General features: G+C 38.6%; 1 long non-coding RNA gene across 1 annotated transcript in view; it reads left to right on the plus strand.

The window, feature by feature from the left end:
• Nucleotides 1-2,404: 2,404 nt before the first annotated feature.
• Nucleotides 2,405-19,116, plus strand: part of LOC109266005 (uncharacterized) — a 34,923-nt gene continuing 18,211 nt past the window's right edge. Inside the window, exons 1-5 of the long non-coding RNA XR_002079474.2 lie at nt 2,405-3,099; nt 3,590-3,678; nt 4,506-4,601; nt 8,030-8,068; nt 8,986-9,039. This is a non-coding gene — a long non-coding RNA (uncharacterized LOC109266005). The remainder of the gene's footprint in view (nt 3,100-3,589; nt 3,679-4,505; nt 4,602-8,029; nt 8,069-8,985; nt 9,040-19,116) is intronic.

Below are 19,116 nucleotides of genomic sequence, written 5' to 3' on the forward strand. Positions count from 1 at the left end.
CCCCTCTCTCTCACCCCCCCTCTCCCTCTCACCCCCCCCTCTCCCTCTCACCCCCCCTCTCTCCCTCTCACCCCCCCTCTCTCCCTCTCACCCCCCCCTCTCTCCCTCTCACCCCCCCCTCTCTCCCTCTCACCCCCCCTCTCTCCCTCTCACCCCCCCTCTCTCCCTCTCACCCCCCCTCTCTCCCTCTCACCCCCCCTCTCTCCCTCTCACCCCCCCTCTCTCCCTCTCACCCCCCCTTCCTCTCACCCCCTCACCCCCCCTTCCTCTCACCCCCTCACCCCCCCTTCCTCTCACCCCCCTCACCCCCCTCTTCCTCTCACCCCCTCACCCCCCCCTTCCTCTCACCCCCCTCACCCCCCCCTTCCTCTCACCCCCTCACCCCCCCTCTCCCTCACACACCCTCACCCTCCCTCTCCCTCACACACCCTCACCCTCCCTCTCCCTCACACACACCCCCACCCCGTCTCTCTCCCTTCTTCGTCCTACCCCCATTTTGGTTAGGGTACCGTTTGCCCCACATCCTATTTGCCACTTCAGGCAGCCACAATGTTAACCAACAAAACTCTAGATTTTCTTTTGCTTGGCATACTTCCAGAGCATTCCAAGCTTCTGTCATTTACCACTTTACTTTCAGTAGCAGAGTGTGTATGTATGCATGTATGTATGTGTATGTTTATGTGCCTGTGATCACTTAATAATTCCCTTGCTTTTGAATTTAGCAATGTATTTAAAAGTAAGTTTAGAAATAATGCCAGTGAAAATGCCAAAATAGGGATCTCCAAAAATTCTTCCTTTATAAAATTACCAAGAATACTGGCAAAAATGATCAGAATCACCTTTTTCAGAACTCTAGAAATTAATCAAAGGCTTTCAGCAATATGGGGAGCATTTATTTAAGAACATAGGCTGTATTTTGGTAAGAATCATGAACTTTGTGGTATTCTAACTTGCACCATTCCCATCACACTCTCCTCAGCTCTGTGGCAGCCTTGAAGACCAACATCCTGCAATCATGGAATAAACCAGCCACCTGAGGGCCAATGGAGGGGACAGAATGGGGTTAGAACTCCTTCAAAGGTCTATTCCCAGAAAAATGTCCTTATTTGATCTATCTAGTGGGTCCCGGCAAGACCCCACTCACAAGACTGTCTTCATTTTGCTTGACTTGGAGCTCCCCCAGCCTTTGCCCTGGGGACGTTTGTTGAAGATAGTCAGTCAAAGACAACTGTTGAACATCATGGCTGCCTGAGGTACAGATAATAGTTGAGGCAAAAGAAAAAGTTGTGTTATGAGCTATCCATAGGGAGCTTTGAAAAGTTGAAACCTATTCCTGGGACTCTAGAAGACCACCTGCATATCTAAGGCTGTACACGTGTCTAGGATTTTGCAAACTTAAGAAAGACCTGGAAAGACCTAAAGCTCTCATCTCAGACCAAACTTGAGGCTCTGCACATAGAGGGAAATGTAGGTTATGGTGGAGTTGTAATCTGCCTGGCTGTGTGAAAAACATGCTCAAGCATGTACATGAATCTCCTTTGTCTCTACTAAGAGACTTACTGGTTCCAGGCATCTGAGGGAATCTCTGTCCTTTTATTAGCTGATCATTATGCTAATCAAGCTGACTGCACAGAATAGAGTGCAGAGAATTCCACACTCTGCAAAGAATGGAGACTTTCCACACTTTCCAAAGAATCGAAAAATTTCCACACTCTGCAAAGAATAGAGCCTTAACGGAATTTTGAATTAGAAATTCCTAATTAGAATTCAGAAAAGTCACCAAAAAAACCAACAATAAACCCCGGGGAAAGGGAAAAATCTGATTTGCAGTTGTTATATTATTTTAAAAGCCCAATCTTCAATAAAATACTAAGACATGAAAAGAAACAAGGACTGTGACCTTCAGAAGAGTTTTTGTCTCTTTTCCATCCTCCTATGTGAGACAGGAAGGCTAGAAGGGGCTAAGGTTGTCTTCTTGCCCTTTCCTTAGATCAGACAAGGCTCTGGTATTTTCTCTTTAGGATGGGTCTTTCTCACAGAGAACAGAATGCTCTGGGCATATTTCAAACTGGTCTGGCCTTGAGGTCATCGATGTGACATTGAAGTCAGTGACCATGTTTTATTCATTTTTGTATCTTGCAAACTACTTATAGAAATATTAAATAAATACAACCTTAATCTCATTTCCATGACTTCTACTGTGACTATTTATTCAACATCAGAACATGTACCAACACAAACTGTCAAACAGATCTTTCTTAATTATTTTTGTGGTAATTTTTATATTATAATTTTCATATAGAAAATTCTAATGTTTCATCTAGCTTTTTAAAAAAACTTTAATGTTTATTTTTGAGAGACAGACAGAGAACAAGTGGGGGAGGGCAGAGAGAGAGAGACAGAGACAGAGAGAGACACAGAATCTGAAGCAGGCTCCAGGCTCTGAGCTGTCAGCACAGAGCATGATGCGGGGCTCGAACTCACGAACCATGAGATCATGACCTGAGCCAAAGTCGGCTGTTTAACCGACTGAGCCACCCAGGCTCTCCTCATCTAGAGTTTTAAAACTTTCTATATTTGTTTTTGTTTTTTGGCATTTGTTTCCACCTTCTCAGATTTACTCTACCAGGAAAATGGGTGTATTTTAAATTCACAAATAATATTTGATTGTTTCTTCTCAATCCCATGAAATGATAGTTTGTGGAAATAATTTTTGTCCTGGGTCCTGTGTCAACCTTGCATATTTTAGTCAAATTTTATATTAGAAAACATTTAGCTCTTTGATCATTCTTTTTCTTGCAAAATAAAAAGTATAAGGTGAGACAATCTTCTCTGAGATTATTATCCTGGGATCTTTGATCTTGGTACCCCCATCTTTAAGGAGAACAGCATCTGTTTTTAAGACCCTATAGCCTAGAACCAAGTTCACTGTATTCCCCACCGTACTACTACAATCTCAGAACTACCTGGAATCAGTGTGGAACCAAGTTCATTGTATTCCCCACTCTTCTACACTCTCAGGACCACCTGGAATCTGTTGTTTGGGGTTGCCATGGACACGGAGTTCTTATTCCAGTACTAGCTTGTTACCAGCACCAGGTAAAGACCTAAGGGTGGGAGGGTGTCTCTGGACAAAGGCATCCCATCCTCTGCCTTCTATGTTGGCTAATGTTGTCCTTCATCCTCAAAGACAGAAGAATGTCTTAGAGGGAGGGCTGAAGGTGGGGGGAAAGGGGCAGGTGGGGGTCTTTGTGGCCATAGATGGCAAGTTTTGCCTTGTGCTCAGCAGTGGGCGATTAATAAATGTTCACTTCTTCCCAGTGACCTTCCAGAAAGAACCTCCTCATCCCCAGGGAACCAGAGGTGGAGGGGATGTGAGATGGTGATGTGTGGGCAGGGATGGGGGTGTTCTAGGCCAATATAGGACCAAAAAGCAGTAACCTTGTTGCTGGCCAGGAATTGGGACAAGATTTGACTTAACGGGCTTGGTTTGGGGAAATTAAAAATTTTTTAAAAGAAAAAAGTTAAAGGCAGTATCCAGGAAAGAATACTGATAATAGGATCTTGAGTAATATTTGCTTCCACTTAGGAAAAGTTGTATTCAAGTCCCAAGATCTGAGTCTTTCTGTGCTCCACCTCCCTTCTGCTGTGGCCCCTTGAAAGCAGCCCTACCTGTAGGTAAGCAGATCTGAGGTTTGCAGGGACAGAGGATCCTTAGACACGTGGCTCTGTCTTGGTCCACATTGGTTTTCCTGGCCACCTCTGGAAAAGAACTTTGGGATCCCTACTCCCACTGTCCATGAGGTGATACCTCTTGAAGATACAGCATTTACAGGTGGCTTGCTCTCAAGCCCAAAACTCAAAATAAAAATTTATGCCCAAATTGATTTATTTATGAAAAAAGTACTTTTCAGTTTTCATTTTTTTGCTCTTTGCCAAGAATTTAGGGCCTTGTGGCACATTTCAGTCTGCCTATTTGGTAACTTGGCAATGTAATTGGCAATGTCTTATTCTCCAGTGACTTCCAGTTCCCTTGCATGCCACAAATCTGCTATGTGAAATGTTGAAGGACATATCTTTGCTTTACCACTCCTTTGATTTATGCTATGGAATGTTTCAAGATGGAAATATCATAAATCACTATGATGATGTAAATTTGGTTTGAAATTCATTTTATTTCACTTGCTGGGTCCTATGTAGCAAGAGAGCAGTCTTTAAAGTGTTCTGTCTTTGAACTAAACTTAAACTTTATTGAATATTCAAAAAACTTTTTCTTCCATTCCTTGAACTAAAATAAAATACAGAATACATATTTCAGAGGAATGATAAAATTTTACAGTGTTGTAGATCTTATAAGTTGTAGATTCAAGACTTTAGAAAGGCCAATGCATACCTGGTAGGTTCTATGTGTGACTTTCTTCCTAACAGGGCAAGTATCCTATGTATTTTAAAAATCCTGAGAATAAAAGTCATATGTGCTTTTCTTTTTTTTTTTTTTTTTTCAGATTAATTGTAGATTGTGGTTGTCCACAAGACAATACCATGCAGAGATTAAAGAGGAACCCTTTATATCTCTGGTTCATGCATCAAAGAAATAATAAGTAAGTAATAAGATGCAAATGTTACCAAATTTTAAGCACAATTCAAGGTTAATTGAATAGGGAATATATATACACCTTCTTTCATAATGAGTGTAAACTATACATAAATGAAATTCAGCAAACTCACAACTTAAAGACACTGTTTTATGCTTACAATTTCCTATACTACTACTGCTTAGACAGTATGCCATTAACAATATGCATATGCTAGTTACAGTCACTTTAAGCTTTCCCTCTAGGACAGCTGGATGCCCTTATGGGGGATGCTCTGTCCATGGCTGGTGGGGGATGACCATTTTGAGATGGTCATTGCAAGGGCTTCCATTGTCCCATTTCAGTCAATACCTGAAACACTGTAAATTACCACAGGGAAGGTCACAAATTTTTATTAGCAATGAGTGGCTTATAAATCAGTATGGTGGATATTAGAAACATGACTATTCAAGATCTGTGAATTGGTTAAAATAAATAATAATTGTAACTATCTTGAAGGTTGAGGACCAATTGAAATATTTGTGAAGCATGAGGACAATACCTGGCACTTAGTAAATACCATTTAAATGTTTGTTAGATGAAGCATCACTTTGTGATATTTTCTTTAATTTTGGGAAATTTATTTAAAAAAATATATATATATATTTTGTTATCTAGAGTCCAGGTGTTAGAGATCTGTTTTTATCCTTTATATCAACTGGTTTTTCTTTTGTGGTCTCTTCTGTTTTCTGGGGATTTCTCAACCTCCTCTTCCAACTCTGGATTAACTTGCTTTCGACATGTATCCAAATTACTGTTTATGCCATGAAGTGATTCTTTATTTCAACAATTTGACTTTTACATTTAAGATATCCTCTTGGGTTTTTCAATACGATTTCTTATTCTTATTTCATTTTACTAACATCTTCCCTTGTATCTTTAAGTGTATTTCTCATGTTTACTTAAAAATCTTGTTCATGAGAAAGAATGAAATAAGGCCTTTTGTAGCAATGTGGATGGAACTGGAGAGTGTTATGCTAAGTGAAATAAGTCACACAGAGAAAGACAGATATACCATATGTTTTCACTCTTATGTGGATCCTGAGAAACTTAACAGAAGACCATGGGGGAGGGGAAGGAAAAAAAGTTAGAAAGGGAGGGAAAACCATAAAAGACTCTTAACAACTGACAACAATCTGAGGGTTGATGGGGGGGTGGGAGGGAGGGGAGGGTGGGTGATGGGTATTGAGGAGGGCACTTGTTGGGATGAGCACTGGGTGTTGTATGGAAACCAACTTGACAATAAATTTCATGTTAAAAGAAAATCTTGTTCAGTATATTCCAATAGTTCTGTTTCAGATGGTATATGTTGTTCAGTTTGTTGTGTCTCTTTTTCATTCGTACTCATCAGGTATCTAACTATTTTGATTTGTGAGCTCATATTCCTTGTGGCCATTGAGCCCTCTGACTGGTAAATTGTATTAGGGAAGGACTGAAGATTTTCTTGGGCAAATCTCAATCTGTGGCTGTCGTCTCAGCAAAATTATTAATAACATATCCTTTTCACTTTCAAAAGTATCCTGGGTTGGGTGACATTTTATATAGTAACTGTTGTTGAAAGCTAGGACCTAAGGTATGTTTTTCTCAGTAAATTTAACATGAAGGGAGGTGATAGCCTGGGGACAGAGACTCTGCATAATGGTGAAACACTGTAATCCAGGTAATTTCTCTTGTCAAGATATGCTACCTTTAAGGTCTTGGACAAAAGCAGCATCGGAGAAGGCAGACTTCTAGGTTGTTCACCTGGGACTTTTGGAGGTAAAAGGGTGGAAGAGTGAAGGCCCAAGGACTGCTCTTTAGCCCTTCCCTGTTTTCATCAGCTAACCTAATGCCAATGAAAAATTTTTTTTATCTTAGAGTGAGAGAAAGCATGTGAGTGGGGGAGAGGGATGGGGGGAGGGAGAGAGAGAGACAGAGAGAGAGAAAATCTTAAGCAGTTTCCATGCTCAGTGCAGAGCCCAACAAAGGGCTTGATCCCACAAACCTGGGATCATGACCTGAACAAAATCAAGAAATAGATGCTCAACTGACTGAACTACCCAGGTGCCATAATGCTACCCAAATTTTATCCTAACTACATCTGGGTAGTGGCTTCTGGTTTCTACTGAGAATGGCAGTTATTGTCTCCAAGCAACTCAGAGGAAAAGCAAGAAAAGAACTTAAAAATTTCTCTCCCGCTAAGCCCCTCAAGACTGCCTGTATCAGACTTTTTCCTCCGTCTGTCCACCACAGGAGACAGCTCTCAGTCTTCTGGCTTCTCCCAGGGTTTCTGTTATTGTTAGTTTTTTAAATCCATACTTCAGTTTGACTTCTATAGTTTTGGGAGGAAGACTCTCCTATGGATAGGAATCCAAGATTTCCTAGGAAATTATGGAAATTTAGTACTTTGAGAATCTTGAAGTGTTTTTGAAATTTATGATTTTTTTCCATGTTGTTTGTCACATTGGTATTTTTGGTATAACATTTGGTGAAGAGGGCAGGCTGCCTAAAAACCAGTAATGTTTGTGATATGATGAACATACAGCATGATTTTATGACCTGGACAAATGTAAAGTGCATTTTCAATGTGTCTTATTTTACAGATGAGAAAATTAAATTGTAGAGAAATTAAGTTATCCAAGCCAGTGGTTTGGTGGTGAGGAGTCTTGACTTTGGATAATTTAACCAGATACCTTTTCGTAAAATGAATTGAGAGAAAAAGAAACCATTTTGAATACCTGTTTGTTTGTTTGTTTGTTTTGAGTGAGAGAGAGAGAAAGAGAGAGCATGGGGGAAAGGGGGAGAGAGAGAGGGGGAGAGAGAGAGAATCCCAAGCAGGCCCTGCATTGTCAGCACAGATCCCAATGCAGGCTCAATCTCATGGACTATGAGATTATGACCTGAGTTGAAATCAGGAGTCACTTAACCAACTAAGCCACCCAGGTGCCCCATTATTTAGGCAATTCTTGACCTACCTACTAGTTTCTTCTCTACCAAATGGTGATCAGGGACTAGTCCTTGAAACTGGAATATTTATTGTTGTGGCATTTTCTTTATCTCTGTATCCTTTCATTAGTTATTATCTGGATCTCCCTCCCCATCCTTTTGCTCAGATCATTCCTATTTCCCAAACGGATTCCAGAATATGTGAATGGTTGACAAAATGGAGAAGAAAGGAGGTTTAATCACAAAAATTATACCTCCTTAATTCTTTCCTTCTCTTTCCAGTGGGCAGACACACACACAGCCAAGAGGCTATCTCAGAGGCCTCATTGCTGTACCCTGACAATGTTTCTGTCATTTTGTCATGTTTCCTCATGATTTTACTTTTCATGTCATAAAATTCTGTCAGGAAGAAGAAACTGGTTGCTTTCCAGAATGTCTGAATTTATTTTTTGTATGTTTTTACCCTTTAGCAGAATTATGGATTCCTCTGACAACAGTGATGACCATGGGTGAGTTGACTTGACTGATCTGAGTGCCGAAAGGTATTAGCATTGGTGGCAATAAGAGGTTTCCATACGAGACTGTAAGCTTCTGTAAATAACTGTCTTTCTTTTGGGGTCTAAGTCGGGGGGATAAAAGGAAGAACATGTCAGAAGAGGGAGACTTCCTGCTCATAGTTTATGACCCTTAGTAACCAGAAGCCAGAGTTTCTTAGGATACTCTCATAATATATGTGTGTGAGACTCTGCTAGAGTAGACCAGGTAAAGAGAGGATCCTATTATTTGAGCGAGAGGTGGCAGTGGACAGGTAACTGTGGAGCTCTCAGCAGAAAAGGATGGAGCTCATAGACCTTGGTCTGTCCCCTTTCCCTCCAGAGGTTTACAATCATCTAAAGCTGGTGTTTCAGATATAAACCCATCATTATATTTGAGGAAGCCCCTGACTCAAGCTTGCAGTTATTTGAACCAAACTCAGGAACAGAAGAGACTTACATGACACATGAAGAGTAAGGATACAGTGAAGAAACTTGATAATCAGGAAATAAGCTGAAAGGCTGTATACCTACAAAATGAAGCTATATTTTGAAGTAAATTCAACCTCAGTGCAGTTTCAGGAGAACTGAATTTAGCAGTAAAGAATTGTACTTGCCTTGATATGTTAGGCTTTTTTGATTTGTTAAGCCAGAGATTTTCATTACTACTATTTAAAAAAAACCCCATTTCTAAGGAAAATGGAAATGCCAATTTCCAAATAACTAATTTACAAATAGTTACAGGGAGTCTTCAATTTGTAAGCTGGTTGAATTCTAAAAAACAAACAAACAACAACAACAACAACAACAACAACAACAACAAAGCTAAGTTAAAACAGAAGTTTGGCTATGAAGCCACTGGGGTCTGATCATACACATTTTTAATTCTTTAGAGATGATCTAGATGAATTCACATCAGGAATCTCTAATGAAGCCACCAATGAAAGGTAAGGTATAATATATTGGGGGATGGTGAGAAATTCAGTCTCAGGGGTATCCATGGCAACATAGAATTTTCTGGACAGTGATCTAAAATAAAATCCGTTCTAAAAAGTTAGGGCTTTCTGTGAGTTAGGTCATGTTGACTATAAATTTTAGATTCAGATAAATTGATCACCTCACTGCTGCATGTAGGAAGTCTCTAACGATATTTTTTCATTCGTTGGTGTTTAAAGTAAGCTAGACCAACTTTCTAGGCACAATGATGGTGATGAAGACATTGATTTACATCAATTTCAGATGAATTAGGAAAATCAGATTGAAGTCTTGGGGGAGGGGAGCTATTGATGAATCTCTTATTTGGGGGGAGATATGGCTTGTTCTGAGCTAGGAAGAAAATGGAGAACTATGGAAAGGTATCAAAATGTGTGGGAGGGAAAGGCATACAATAATTCATATAGAAAAGTACCATGTTTAAAATTTTTTTTTTCTATTTACCACACTTAAATGTTCTAGGTTGAAAATGTGAATATATCTTTTGAAATTTTATCAGTCTTTTAAAATAGAGAAATGAGGGCCACTGGTTAATCTTCAGTTATATTTCTGTCTCATTTTTGCTGGATGTATTATGATTCCCCATTTTGTGGATTTTTATCTATGAGTAATGAGACTAATAGATGTGAACATGTTTTGCAGATTAAATTTTTGCTCATTGGAATTAGTTTTGACTTGTTTCTAAGTAATCTGACTGAGAATACTTGCTATTGCTGTGATCTGAAGGCATTTTTACTGTGTACTCGAGCCAAGGAAAGAAGACATATTTAAAACCACATATGTCTGAACTGCACGAAGAGTCATGGGAGTTTTCTGGCCATGTTATTCAACCATTTAATATTGTGTCAATGTTGAAGAATGAGGAGTGCTGAAGAGGAAATTAACTGGTCACTGTTGGAATTGTTTTACTGTCTAGACAAAGATTACATGGAACATAAAGGGCCAACTAATGACTACAAATACTTGAGATTATCCACAATTTTCCCTCTAAATTCTTTTAATTCCAGTGTAAACATACAGTTACTAGTTTCAGGTATACAATATAGTGATTCAATAATTCTATCATTACTTAATGCCCATCCTGATAAGTGTACTCTTTAATCCCTTTCACCTATTTCACCTGACCCCCTCTTCCTGCCACAGGTAACCATGATTTTATTCTCTATTTAAGGGTTTCTTTTTTGGTTTGTCTCTTTTTTACTTTGTTCACTTGTTTTGCATCTTAAATCCCCCACATGAATGAAATCCTAGGGTATTTATCTTTCTCTGACTATTTCACTTTGCATTATACCCTCTAGATCAATCCATGTTGTTACAAATGACAAGATTTCATCCTTTTACATGGCTGAATAATATTCCAGTGGTGGGAGAAGAAGGGAAGGGGGAGAGAGAAAAGCAGGGCTTGAGCTCTCAAACCCTGAGATCACGACCTGAGTTGAAGTCCGATGCAGTTTTCTGCCCCATTTTTAATTTGATTATTTGTTTGGGCATGTTGAATTGTATACATTATTTACACATTTTGGATATTAACCCCCTATCGGATATATCCTAGATTGCCTTTTTGGTTTGTTGATGGTTTTTTTTGCTGTACAAAAGTTTTTTTAATTTTTATTTTATTTTTTTATTGTAGTGTAATTCCTGTAGTTTATTTTTTTCTTTTGTTTCTCTTGCCTGAGGACACATATTTCGAAAAATGTTGCTATGGCCAATGTCACAGAAATTAGTGTCTGTGTTCTCCTCTAGAACTTTGATGCTTTGATCCCTTGTGAATTTATTTTTGTGAATGGTATAAGAAAGTGGTCCAGTTTCATTCTTTTGCATGTAGCTGTCCAGTTTTCCCATCACCATTTGTTGAAGAGACTGTCTTTTCCCCATTGTATATTCTTTCCCCTTTGTCAAAGATTAATTGACTATATAATTGTGGGTTTATTTTTGGCCTCTCTGTTCTGTTGATCTATGTGTCCATTTTTGTCTGTTGATCTATGTGTCTATATAGTTTTGCAATATAACCTGAAATCTGGAGTTGTGATATCTCAAGTTTTGTTTTTCAGGATTGCTTTGACTATTGGGGGTTATTTGTAGTTCCATACAAATTTTAGGTTTGTTTGTTCTAGTTCTGTGAAAAATGTTATTGATATTTTAATAAAGATTGCATTAAATCTGTAAATTGCTTTGGATAATATAGACATTTTTAAAAGTTTATTAAAAAATATATAGACATTTTTAACAATATGTTTTTCCTCCAAACCATGAGCGTAGAATATCTTTCATTTGTTTGTGTCCTTTTCAATTTGTTTTATCAGTGTTTTATAGTTTTCAGAGTACAGACCTTTCATCTCTTAAGTTTATTCCTAGGTATCTTATGATTTTTGGTGCAATTGTAAACGGGACTATTCTCTTAATTTCTTTCTGCTGCTTCATTAATAGTATATAGATATGAAACAGATTTCTATATATTGATTTGTATCCTGTGACTTTACTGAATTTATAAGTTCTAGTATTTTCTTGTTGGAATCTTCAGGGTTTTCTCTATATAGTATCATGTCATCTGCAAATAGGGTTTTACCTCTTCCTTACCAGTTTGGATGCGGTTTATTTCTTTTTGTTGTCTGATGGGTGTGGGTAGGACTTGCAACACTGTGTTGAATAAAAGTGGTGAGAGTGGACATCCTTGTCTTATTCTTAACCTCAGGGGAAAAAGTCTGTTTTTTACCATTGAGTATGATGTTTGCTGTGGGTTTTCATATATGGCCTTTATGATGTTGAGGTATGTTGCCTCTAAACCTACTTTGTTGAGGGTTTTTAATCATGAACAGATGCTGTACTTTGTCAAATGCTTTTTCTGCACCTATGGAAATGATCATATTGTTGTTATCCTTTCTTTTACTAATGTGATGTTTCACGTTGATCGGTTTGCAAATATTGAACCACCCTTTCATTGTGGGAATAAATCCCACTTGATTGTTGAATGATTTTTTCATGTATTGTTGGATTTGATTTGCTAGTATTTTGTTAAGGATTTTTGCATCTATGTTCATCAGAGATATTGACCTGTGGTTCTCATTTTTTGTGGTGTCTTTATCTGATTTTTGGTATCAGGGTAATGATACTGGCCTCATAGAATGAATTTGGAAGTTTTTCTTTATTTTCAGTTTTTTGGAATAGTTTGAGAAGAAGGGGTATTCAGTCTGCTTTAACTGGTAGAATTCTCCTGTGAAGCTCTGTGGTCCTGGACTTCGGTTTGTTGGGAGTTTTTTGATTGCTGATTCAATTTCATTGTTGGTAATCAGTCTGTTCAAGTTTCTATTTTTTCCTGCTTCAGTTTTGGTAGGTTATATGTTTCTAGAAATTTATCCATCTTTTGGGGGTTATCCAGTTTGTCAGCATATAATTTTTCATAATAATCTCTGACAATTGTTTGTGTTTCTATGGTGGTTATTTCTCCTCTTTCATTTGTGATTTTGTTTATTTGCGCTTCCTCTTTTTTTTTTCTTTTGATTAGTCTGGCTAGAGGTTTATCAGTTTTGTTGATCTTTTCAAAGAACCAGCTCCTGGTTTCATTGATCTGTTCAATTTTTAGTTTCTATATCATTTATTTCCTCTTTTATCTTTATTATTTTCTTCTGGTTTGGGGTTTTATTTGCTCTTTTTTTCTCCTAGCTCCTTTAGGTGTAATGTTAAATTGTTTGAGATTTTTCTTGCTTCTTGAGGTAGAACCATATTGCTATAAATATCCCTCTAACAATTGCTTTTGTTGCATCCGAAAATTTTGACTCATTGTATTTTCACTTCCATTGGTCTTCATGTATTTTTTTAATTTGATTTCCTCTTTGACTTCTTGGTTGACCCATTCATTATTTAGTGGCATGTTATTTAACCTCCGTGAATTTGTGCTCTTCCTAATTTTTTTCTTGTGGTTGACTTCTAGTTTCATAGTGTTGTGGTCAGAAAAGATGCATGCCATGACTTCGGTATTTTCTAATTTGTTGACTAGTTTTGTGGCCTAATATGTGGTTTATCCTGGAGAATGTTTCATGTGCACCTGAAAAGAATATGTATTCTGCTGTTTTAGGATGGGATATTCTGAATATATCTGTTAAATCCATCTGGTACAGTATGTCGTTCAAAGCCACTGTTTCCTCATTAATTTTTTTGATTGGATGATTTGTCCATTGATATAAGTGGGTGTTAAAGTCCCTTACTATTGTTATATTAGTATCAATTGGTTCCTTTATGTTCGCTATTAACTATTTTATATATTTGGATGCTTTCATGTTTGGTACATAAATATTTACAATTGTTATATTTTCTCTTTAGACTGTTCCTGTTATGATTATGTAGTGTCCTTCTTTGTCTCTTGTTACAGTCTGTGTTTTAAAGTCTATTTCTTCCAAGACTGTCTCTTCAACAAATGGTGTTGGGAAAATTCGACAGCATCATGCAAAAGAATGAAAATGGACCACTTTCTTACACCATTCACAAAAAATAAATTCAAAATGGATTAAGGACCTAGATGTGAGACCTGAAACATATAAAAGTCCTAGAAGAGAATACAGGTAGTAACTTAATTAACATTAGCCATAGCAACATTTTTCTAGATATGTCTCCTGAGGCAAGGGAAACAAAAACAAAAATTCACTGTGGGAATACATCAAAATAGAAAGCTTCTGCACAGCAAAGGAAACAATCAACAAAACTAAAAGGCAGCCTATGGAATGGGAGAAGATATTTGCAAATGATATATGTGATAAAGGGTTAGTCTCCAAAATATATAAATAACTGATACAACTCAACACCCAAAAAACAATCCAATTGAAAAATGGTCAGGAGTGCCTGAGTGGCTCAGTATGTTTAAGCATCCAACTCTTGATTTTGGCTCAGGTCATGATCTCCTGGTTTGTGAGATTGAGCTCTGTGTTGGGCTCTGTGCTGATGGTGGAGTCTGCTTGGGATTCTCTCTGCCTCTCCCCTGCTTGCTCTTGCCTTTTGTCCCTCTCTCAAAATAAATAAACATTTAAAAAAACAAAAATAAAAAAGGTAGAAGACAGGAATCGTAATTTTCCAAAAAAGACCTATAGATGGCCAGCAGACATATGAAAAGATGCTCAACATTATTCAGCAGGAAAATGCAAATCAGCACCATGATGAGATACCACCTCACACCTATCAGAGTGGCTAAAATCAACAACACAAGAAACAATCAGGTGTTGGTAAGGATGTAGAGAAAGGGGAACCTTCTTGCATGGTAGATGGGAATGCATACTAGTGCAGCCACTCTGGAAAACAGTATGGAGGTTCTGCAAAAGGTATAACTACCATATGATCCAGCAATTGCACTACTAGGTATTTACCCAAAGAATACAAAAATACTAATTGAAAGAGATACATGCATCCTGATATTTATAGCAACATTATTTATAATAGCCAAGATATGGAAGCAGCCCAACTATCCATAAATTGATGAATGGATAAAGAGTGTGTGTGTGTGTGTGTGTGTGTGTGTGTGTGTGTGTGTGGTGGAATATTACTTGGCCATCAAAAAGAATGCAATCTTGCCATTTGTAACAACATGGAAGGAGCTAGAGAGTATTAGGCTAAGTGAGATAAGTCAGTTAGAGAAAGATAAATACCATATGATCTCACTCATATATGGAATTTAAGAAACAAACGAGCAAAGGGGGGAAAAAGAGAAGCAAGCCAAGAAACAGACTCTTCACAGAACAAACTGATGGTTACCAGATGGGAGGTGGGGGTGGGTGGGTTAAATAGGTAGTGGGGATTAAGGAGTGCATTTTTAAACAAAAATTTTTTGTTTATTTTTTTTGAGAGACAGAGCATAAGCAGGGTAGGGGCAGAGAGAGAGGGAGACACAGATGCTGAAGCAGGCTCCAGGCTCTGAGCTGTCAGCACAGATGCCGGTGTGGGGCTCAAACTCATGAATCTTGAGATCATGACCTGAGCCAGAGTCGGCCACTTAACCAACAGAGCCACCCAGGCATCCCAGGGTGCAATCGTTTTGATGAACAGCAGGTGATGTATGGGCTGAATCACTATATTGGACTCCTGAGTCTAGTATTATACTGCATGTTAACTAACGAATTTAAATAAAAACTTATATAGGAAAAAATACTTTTTTTAAGTATTGCTACCCCTTTCTTTTGACATCCATTTACATGATAAATGTTTCTCCCCACTCACATTCAATCTGCAGATGTCTTTAGGTCTGAAATGGTGTCTGACAGGCAGATGGGTCTTGTTTTAATCTACTCTGTCACCCTATCTCTTTTGGAGTGTTTGGCCATTTACTTTCCAAGTAATTATTGATATGTATTTATTGCCATTTTCTTACTTGTTTTGTGGTTGTTTTTGTGATTTTTTTTTAAAAAAATCTTTTCTTCCCCTGCTCTCTTTCCTGCTTTTGTGTCTTTCTTTAGTGATATACTCAGAATACTTTCTCTTTATTCTTTGCATAGCTATAACTGGTTTTTAAATGTTTTAATTTTTTAACTTATTTAAATTCAAGTTAGTTAACATAGTGCAATATTGGTTTCAGGAGTAGAATTTAGTGATTCATCACTTCCATATAACACCCAGTGTTCATCCCAACAAGTGCCCTCCTTAATGCCCATCACCCATTTAGCCCATCCTCCCACCTACCTCCCCTCTAGCAACCCTCAGTTTGTTCTCTGTATTTAAGAGTCTCTTATGGTTGGTTTACCTCTGTTTTTATCTTCTTTTTCCTTCCCTTCCCCTATGTTCATCTGTTTTGTTTCTTAAATTCCACATATGAGTGAAATCATGATACTTGTGTTCTCTCTGACTTATTTCACTTAGCATAATACACTCTAGTTCCAACCACATTGTTGCAAATGGCAAGACTGCATTCTATTTGATCACTGAGTAGTATTCCATTATATACACACGCACACCATGTCTTCTTTATCCATTCATCAGTTGATGGACATTTGGGCTCTTTCCATAATTTGGCTGTTGTTGATAGTGCTGCTATAAACATGGGGATGCACATGCCCCTTGGAATCAGCATTTGTATGTGTGTTTATCATTAGGTTTCTATATATCCTCTTCTGCAATATTGTAATCTATTTTAAGTTGATGGTTGCTCAAGTTTGAACCCATTCTTTATTCCTCCCCTAGCCCCCCACCATTTTAGGAATATGGTGTCATATTTTACATTCTATTTTGTGAATCCTTCGCCTGGTTTTTACAGATATGCTCATATTTACTGCTTTTGTGTTTCCTACTTTTTATACTTTCACTTACAGTCTTTCCTTTGCTTTCAAAGTGTCTCCTTTAATATTTCTTGTAGAGGTCCTTTAGTTTTTGTCTGAGAAACTCTTTATCTGTTCTTCTATCCTGAATGATAGCCTTGCTGGATAAAGAATTCTTGGCTGCACATTTTTCCCTTTCAGGACTTTGAATATATCATGCCAATCTCTTCTGGTCTGCAAAGTTTCTGCTAAAAAATCAGCTGATAGCCTTATGGAATTTTCCTTGTATGTAACTGTCTTCTTTTGCTGTGTTTAAAATTCTCTCTTTATCACTACTTTTTGCCATGAAATGACTATGTGTCTTGGTGTGTACCTCCTTGGGTTGATTTTGTTGGGGGCTCTCTGTGTCGTCTTTATCTGGATTTCTGTTTCCTTCCCCAGGTTAGGGAAGTATTCAGCTATTTACTCAAATTTTCTCCCTCTTTCTTTTTCCTTCTGGGATCCCTATAATGTGGATGTTGTTATGCTTGATGGTGTTTCTGGGTTCTCTTAATATATTCTCGTTTCTTATTATTGTTTTTTTTTTTTCCTCTCTCATGTTCAGCTTGACTATTTTCTATTACTTTGTCCTCCAGGTTGCTGATGGATTCTTCTCCTTCCTCTAATCTATTTATTCCCTCTAGGGTATTTTTAATATCAGTTGAGTTCTTTAACCCTGATTGGTTCTGTTTTATGTTTTCTATCCCTTTATTGAGGGTCTCACTGAGGTCTTTCACTCCTTTCTCAAGTCCAGTGAATATCTTCATGACCATGACTTTAAATTCTCTATCAGGCATGTTACTTATCTCTTTTTCATTTATCTCTCTGGCTGTGATTTTGTCTTCTTCTTTGTTTGGGGACCTATTCCTTTGTCTCCTCATTTTGTCTGTCTGTGTCTGTTTCTATGTGCTTGGCAATTGAGCTGTGTCCCCTGCTCTTGAAAGTAGTGGCCCTATGAAGAGGTCCTTTAGTGCCCTGAAATGCAATGTCCCCTTTTCATCAGAATCTGTTATTTCAGGGGTGCCTCCTAGGTGTGTTGTGTATACTCTACTATTGTGACTTCAGTCCAGATGTCTGCAGTGACTCTTTGCCTTTTGCGGGCAGGGTTTGTTGCCTATGTTCTTAGTGGGCCAGTCTGGGGCCACCTTAGGCTTGAGTTCAGTCAGACCAGGCATTTGCCAGAGATGCAGTAGCACCAAGTTGCAGGATGCTCTCCCAGTGTTATTCCCTGAGCTGCTTTCTTGGGGGGGCAGAGCTTGAAGTCAGACCAGATGTCTGCCTGCAGCCTAACGCTGTGACCGCAGTCTGACGGTATGTGTGTTTGGTTTTCTTCCCCTTTCTCCAGGGCAGTAGTTGCTTTGGGAAGGTGCTGGCCCCTGCTGGGGCTGCTTTCTCACTCTCCCATCCTCTTTGGATGGACGCCTGCCCAGGGCATGTTGGATGAAGTGTGTCTGCAGGAAAATATAGGGACGTGTTATATAGTGCCAGCAAGGTATGTGGTTTTCACCTGTGGTAGGGGAACTTCTGGAAAACTCTTGGTGAGGCTAGGGTGGAGGGGGCAGGTCCACAAGAGTGTGGTGTAGAGTGCACAGCTGGGTATAGAGTGTTTGCACTGTGCTGGTTTCTGCAGCTGTCCATATAGCTAGGTTGGGGAGTAGGGGATGATACGGTACCTGCCAATTCTTTTGTTCTCCTAAAGATCCCCACCCCCTCCAACACAAGCTCTGATATTAGCAAACAAATGTCCTTCCTGTATTCCCTAGGTGTTTTTCAAACTGCTGCTTCTATGCTGTACCTCAGTCAGGCTGTTTGTTACACTGTCTCTTTAAGGGTGAGGACTCAGGTTCCTATAGCCTTCCACCTCTCTCAGAGCTAAGCCTGCTGGTTTTTAAAGTTTCAGGTGTTAAGCCCCACTGATTATAAAAATTCAAAAGTTAGTCTCCTCTGGTTTTCAAAGCCAAATGTTATGGGGATTGATCTTCCCAGTGCAGGTCCCCCATGCCTTGGGTGCCTGGTATGAGGTCTGCTCCTCTCCCTTCGTGACCATGATGTCCTTCCCTCCTAGGGACAGTCTTGTAGGTCACTTTGACTTCCAACCACGTTTCTGCCCTTTTCTATATGGCCTCTTCTCTCCATTTAGCTGTGAAGAGTTTGTTCTTCCAGTCTTCAGGTTGTTTTCTGGGTTATGTATACTGATGTGGGTGTTATTTAGGTTTATCTGTGAGACATGGTGAGCCTAGAATCCCCCTACTCCACCATCTTCCTTGGAAATCCATGATTTTTCATTTTCGTGACTTCTTTCATCATGGGTCTTCAATGGAGAGTTTACTCTGCCACTTAAGGGTCCTGGAGTATGTCACATGAATTTTATGGACTGGGGTAGTGACAGAAATGAGCATTTATTGAATATATACTCTATGTCAGGCAGTTTGCCTAGCCAGCTCTATTTATTTAGATATTTGATATGTCCCTGGAACAAAGTCTCTTGCTAGGTAGTATCTATAAACCTGTTCTCCTTATGCAGAAACTGGATTTCTAAGAAAATATTAGTAAGTATTCTAGACCAATTTTTAATATAGCCAAAATTGTACTTAATGAAAATATTTAGGAAAATGATGCCAAAAATAAAAGTATAGCTCATCACATAGTGATACACTGGTACATACTTTAAATAAATCAAGGAAGGAAGGAAGCCAGTAACCACAGCACACAGTGGGATTACAAGAACACAGGAAGTATTCTGGTGTATTGTAAGAGGTACAG

The sequence above is a fragment of the Panthera pardus genome, unplaced genomic scaffold (genome assembly GCF_024362965.1).
Source record: "Panthera pardus isolate Hobbes unplaced genomic scaffold, ASM2436296v1 HiC_scaffold_1, whole genome shotgun sequence".
Lineage (NCBI taxonomy): Eukaryota > Metazoa > Chordata > Mammalia > Carnivora > Felidae > Panthera > Panthera pardus.